Raw genomic sequence first — 6,344 nt, 5'->3', positions numbered from 1 at the left:
AAGGGACAGAGCAAAAGAGGAAAAGTGAGAAAGCAAGGTGCCATATCCGGAACTCAAACTATGGCTGGTCATGTGGGAGTCCAGCACCCTTAACCACCACGCCTCCTGCCAGCCCCAGAACCAGAATATTGTTTAAAGTACATTTAGTTGGGTCTTTTGTTTCTAGAATCCAAAACTATCCTTACCATCAGATTTTTCTAACCAAGGCCTATTACAAAAAAATCAAGGATGGGGACCAGCAGATGACGAAATGGCTACATCGCTGGACTCTCACATAGTCAACCACAGTTCAAATCCCGGACCCATAAACTTAGAACTCAAACCAGGCGAGTGTGCATGCATGCCCAAGATCCCAAGAGGAGATGGAGAAGAGGTTGTGACGTGGCCATCCCCCTTGGGGGTTAATTTCTCAATTTTTCTCTCTCTGGCGTGTACACATGCCCTATAGTAAAAATCTTTTTTATCTATTAAAAAAAAGAATCAAGGATCGTAGATATCTTAAATACAAAAATAAAAATGTGTCAGATGTCAAGACCAGAGCCCCAGCAACACAGAGCAGGTGACTTACTGTCATAACCAATCTGTTACCCAACTCTCCTCCTGCACACCTGAATTTCACAGGAGGTAAAGCAACTGAAATCCTCTAAAATGCAGTCAAAAGGTAGAAAACTGATATTCTGTGGCCACTTGGCAGGACTGATGAAAGTCAGAATACCAAAGAGTTCTTGGCCTTAGTAATCCAGAGGCTACCCACTGCTAAAAGATACCCACAAATGTAGACTTTTTAAAACTGACTGACAGGGGCCAGCAGGTAGTGTGGTGGTTAGGGCCTGGGCTCCCACACGCCAACCACAGTTCAAGTCCTGGACTTGGTGGCTAGCTTTCTCACTTTTTCTGTCTCTGTCTCTCTCTGGTCAAATGAAAAAATAGTAATAACAGAGACCAGCAGATAATATAGTGTTTAAGACACTGGACTCTCACATGGTCAACTACAGTTCGAGACCCAAAACCAGTGGCTTAAAACTCATGCCAGGCGTGTGTGCACAAATGCTGAAGATCTCAGGAGAAGAATGGAGGAGAAGGGACTGCGGTGTGGCCATCCCCCTGGGGGGGTGATATCTCACTTTCTCTGTGTGTGTGTCTCTGGCAAGTGCACATGTCCTATAGTGAAAATCTCTCTAAAAAAGTAAATGAATAAAAATAAATTAATAAATTATAACACAAATAAAATTAAATGAATAAAATAATAAATCTGGGCTGGGTGGTGGCATGGTGGTTAAAGGCACTAGACTCCCACATTACCAACCACGGTTCGAATCCCAGACCTGTAGGCTTGTTTTCTTATTTTTCCCTCTCTCTCTTCCTCTCTCTGTCCTTCTCTGATCAAATTCAAAATAAATAGATAAACTTAAATAAGATAATTTTTTAAAATAAATAAATAAATAATTCTTAAAAACAGAACTGATTGGTTAATCTATAAGACTATGGAGAAGAAAATCTTCCAAAGCGATTTTTGCAAGGAATGGAGGTTGGCAGGAGACACAAGTGGTAGATAACAGTACATAAATCATCTTGTTAAAGATATAAATTCCATGTAGAACTCTCCATTCTCAGAAAACACACAAAAACAAATGATAACACCATCTGACTGGGACAAAAAATCTGCTATATGCCTGCAAGTTTATTCTACAACCACTAATTTCCTGACACTATATACACATTAAAAATAACTACTGTGGGGCTAGCAGATGGCATAGTGGTTATGTCGCTGAACTCCCACACGGCCGACAGTGGTTTGAGTCCCAGACCCAGTGGTTCGAAATTCACGCCAGGTGCAATGTGCATACATGACCAAGATCCTGGGATTCAGTGTGGCCATCCCCTCTAGTGGGTGATTTCTCACTTTCCCTCTCACTGTCTTTGTCTCTCTCACTCCAGCAAACACAGAGGCAAAAACCTCTACAGAAAAAACAAACAGGAAAAAAAATAATAAAACAGGAAAAAATAATAATAATAATCACTATTACGAGATCCCCTCCATGGCCTGGTGGTTAGGAGAGCCAGATCCCACAAAACCAACTGTGTGGTTCAAATCTCAGCCCCAGCGGCTTGAAAAACACAAGACACATGTGCCTGCAACTCAAAACCCCAGCGGGAGGGAAAACAAAGGAGAAGGGATTGCAACGGAACCCATGCTCTCCTTCTCTCTCAGACTCTCTCTGGCAAGCGTACCTGCCCCCTAGCAATGAAGTAACAGTGACTTTTATACATACACACACAAATGACAATGTTAAGTTTTTTAAAAATTCCAACTATCACATTACACCTATATTGCTTCCAACAAAAAGTACACATTGGCTCAATAACAAGATGAGAACTCTGGACAAACAGGACAAATAAAGAACTTTAAAGTGTTTTAATGAAGCTGTAATAGTAATGAAGGTAAGTTGATATGTCGAATAAATCCATTTTTATCTTATTCATCATCATCATCCTTATTATTACTTTAAATCTGACCAGAGAGAGAGAGGAAAAGTGAGAAAGCACGCCTTTAGTCCAGGACTCAAACCACGGTCAGCCACATGAGAGTCCAGTGCCTTTGCCACCACGCTGCCTGCCAGCCCCAACACATACGGCTTTTAATGAACTTGTGTAAGTTGATAATGAAGCTCCAAGGAACTTCAAAGAGTTTGTGGAAAATAGAATTAAAGTGCTAGTTTTTTTTGATGCAAAAAGTTTTGCAATTCAAGCACAGCTTTTTCACAATGCAAATTTTCAATGAGCTTTTTTGAAGCACCTAAACATCTCCAATTCTTGAAACTGTAAATTCACCAAAACCACCAGTAACCTTCTTTCTCATCTTTATTGAGCTCAATCCTACAAATATCTGAGAGCCAACTATATACCAGGTAGTACAGGTTCCAGAAGAATTCAACTCTATTTCAGATATAGCCCTAGTGGCCTGGAATTCTTTCTGCAACATGGGAAATGGAAGGAAGATGAATTTAACCTTCTTAAAATGTGTAATCTAATTAGGAGGAGAAAGAAGTACAGATGGTCCTTGACTTAATGATTAAACTTATAATTTTTCAACTTCATGATGGTGCAAAAGCAATAAGCATTCAGAAGACATCTTACTTCAAGTATCCATACAACCATCTGTTTTTCACTTCCAGAACAATATTCAATAAATTACATGAGATGTTCAACACTTTATTACAAAATTAAGTTTTGTGTCACATTATTTTTTCCAACTGCAGCCTATTTTAAAGTATGATGTTTGGTAGCTTATTGTATTAAATGCATTTTCAACTTACAATAGGTTTATCAGGATGAACCCCACCCTAAGTCAAAGGTTATCTCTATTACAAAGGTAAATATGGACCTGCTCCGTGGCCTGGTGATTAAAGGAGCACATGTGCACTGGTGCCCAAAATTCTAAAAGGTGGGAGATATGACACTGAATGAAAAGCAACGTGACCACTCCCCATGGAAGGGGAGTTCTTTCTCCTCTCCCTTTCTCTACCTCTCTGATGAACACACACACATACTCTAGCACACACACACACACACACACACACACACACACAAAGTAAATATACATGAATACAACATAAGGCAACACAAACAATCCATGACACAAAAAAGGAAATATAAAATAAGGCTTTAAATGAGGAAGAGATTTTACAAAGTTAACAATTTCAAGAAGCATTTCATTAGGGAAACGCAGGTGCACTGGGATTTTCAGAACAGAAACTAGATGTATAAAGGCAAAGAAGAGAAAACTTCGAGAAGAGTCCTGAGGACAAGTGTTGTCAGGAGTAACAAATCACCCTCAAATCAGGGTATGTATGGGCATATCATGGGTTAAAGCCAGAGAGCAAGACCTGACGGTCCGAATGCCAGGCTGAGGCTCTTGCCTGGTGTGGCAGGCAGTGGGGGTGAGAAGAGCCTGACGTGGCGGCCATGACACATCAGAGCCGCACTTCAGAAAACAGAATCTGGCGGGAGGGGAGAAGGGAAGAGTATGGAGGAGAGCAAGAGAACAAGTAGAGAGCCATGACATTAGCAGGACACAGAAATGGTTTCTTACCCGTTGATGATAGCATGTACAGTATTCTCAACTGGACTGGTCTGAGAAGTATTTCATGTTGGGTAAAGTCTTTATACAAGCCAAATGATATATAGTGATTGAATGTTTAAAAAAATAATGAGACTATATAATAATAATCTGAAAAAAATGATGAAAAGCTATTCGGTGATGATGATGTAGATAATAATGTCTTTGTCTTGATTGATATGCACGATAATCGTGCTAGAAAAAGAAATGTTATATATCGTAAAGATACATGTGATTATAAAAAGAAAACAGAATCTAGGACCAACAGATGGCATAATGATTATGTCACTCAACTCCCATGTAGTCAACTGCGGTTTGCTTCCTAGACCTGGCAGCTGAATACTCACACCAGGTGCATGTCCATGCCTGGCACCTTGAAATTCATACTGTGCGCATGTGCCTGTGTGCCCAAAATCCCGAGAGGAAAAAGGAGGAGAATGGTTTGCAGTGTGGCATCCCCCCAAGTGTGATTTCTCACTTTCTGTCTTTCTGGGGAGGGCAGAGGTTCTATAGCAAAAACCTCTCTCAGAAGAAAACAACCCAGCAGTGGCAGGAGGTAGATGATCTGGGGCTGAAAGGAGACAGGCCAGACAAAGTGCACTACCTCCAGGGTACCCAGGGCTGGCGGCACCACTGGCATGGCACAGGCAGGTCCACACATGCTCGATAAAACGACTGGGCTTGTCGTGGGCAAGAACTGGATCTACTTCTTCTCTGTACCACTCTAGGCCCTGAACATAGAGCACGCGCTAACTAATGATGCTGGTCCCGCCTGCCCCTTCCTCCTATACCACGAACCAGTCCAAGAAGCAGAGAGAGGAAATACCACCAACCAAGAATAACTCTCCCTCTCCCCAGTCTCCATGAAGAATGCTCCTTCTCCCGAAACAAGTATGAGCAAAGTACAGAATCTCAACAGACACACCACGAAAGGCCAAGATAGGGAAGGGCTGCAGGGCTAAGAGTCCTTTATCTGCTTGATATGATAAAACTAAGAAGCTGTCCACCTCTGTGCTCCCACATGGGAAAAGGTACTACAGACTAACTACTCCTTTTTTTTTTTTTTTAACTTTTTTTTTGGACAGGTTTTTGCTATAGGGCACATGCGCTCGCCAGAAAGACAGAGAGAGACAGAGAGACAGAAAGCGAGAAATCACCCACCGGGGGAGATGGCCACACCGCAATCTCTTCTCCTCCATTCTCCTCTTTGGATCTCGGCCACACACGCACATGTGCCCAGCGTGAGTCTAAGCTACCGGGTCCAGGACTGGAACCATGGTCGACTACATGGGAGTCCAGCGACATAGCCATTATGCCAACTGCTGGTTATCAGACTGACTACTCCTTAAAAATTCACAAAAATGGGGCCACTCCATGGTCTGGTGGTTAAGGTAGCTGGATACCACAAGGCTGACCACGTGGTAAGTCCTGGACCTGGCAGCTTGAGGAGCACGCCAGGCATGTGTGCCCAAGTCCCGAAAAGAGGGAGAAATGGAGGAGAGGGGACTGAAGTAAGACCGTTACCCATGAGGGATATTTCTCTCTTCTCCCCTCCTCTGTCTCTCTCTAGTGAGCACAAGCACCCTCTACCAAAAAAAGGGACAAAAATGTATGCTCACATCATCAACGTCCAAGGCTTGGAGAGAAGTGCAACTGAAGTATAGCGTAATTAAACGTTCTCTGCGCTAAGAGTGAGAATGTCCCTGTTCTTAGAAATAATACATAAAGTTTTTAGGCAGCAAAGGAACTTGATGCTTCCAACGTGCTCTAAAATGGTCAGGAAAAGGTTGTGTGTACGTGTCTACGTGTGGACAGTTGGCCTTCATAACAAAAGTTCCACATCAGTGACTCAACCAAGGACTGAGGGGAAGGTTCTGTTCTGCTGAGTACTATACAGTCAGGCCTTCAATGGTGTAAGACCAAGCAGAGACTTGTGTTCCTAGCTTTTATTCCCTAAATGATATGGTGTAACAACTATTAACGTGTCATTTACATTGTATTAGTTTTTGTTTGTTTTGTTTTGTTTTCGAGAGACAGATTTTCATAGTGCATGTGCACTCACCAGAGAGAAAGAAAGTGAGAAATTATTCCCCAGGGGAATGATCTACAGTCCCTTCTCTTCCATCCTCCTCTCAAGACTTGGGCATGCATACACACGTGCCCAATGTGAGTTTCAAGTCGCCAAGACGAGGACTTGAACCACAGTCAACCACACGAGAGTGCA

The sequence above is a fragment of the Tupaia chinensis genome, unplaced genomic scaffold, assembly GCF_000334495.1.
Source record: "Tupaia chinensis unplaced genomic scaffold, TupChi_1.0 Scaffold000443_1, whole genome shotgun sequence".
NCBI classification, from domain to species: domain Eukaryota; kingdom Metazoa; phylum Chordata; class Mammalia; order Scandentia; family Tupaiidae; genus Tupaia; species Tupaia belangeri.
Note: the sequence above shows the minus strand (reverse complement) of the source record.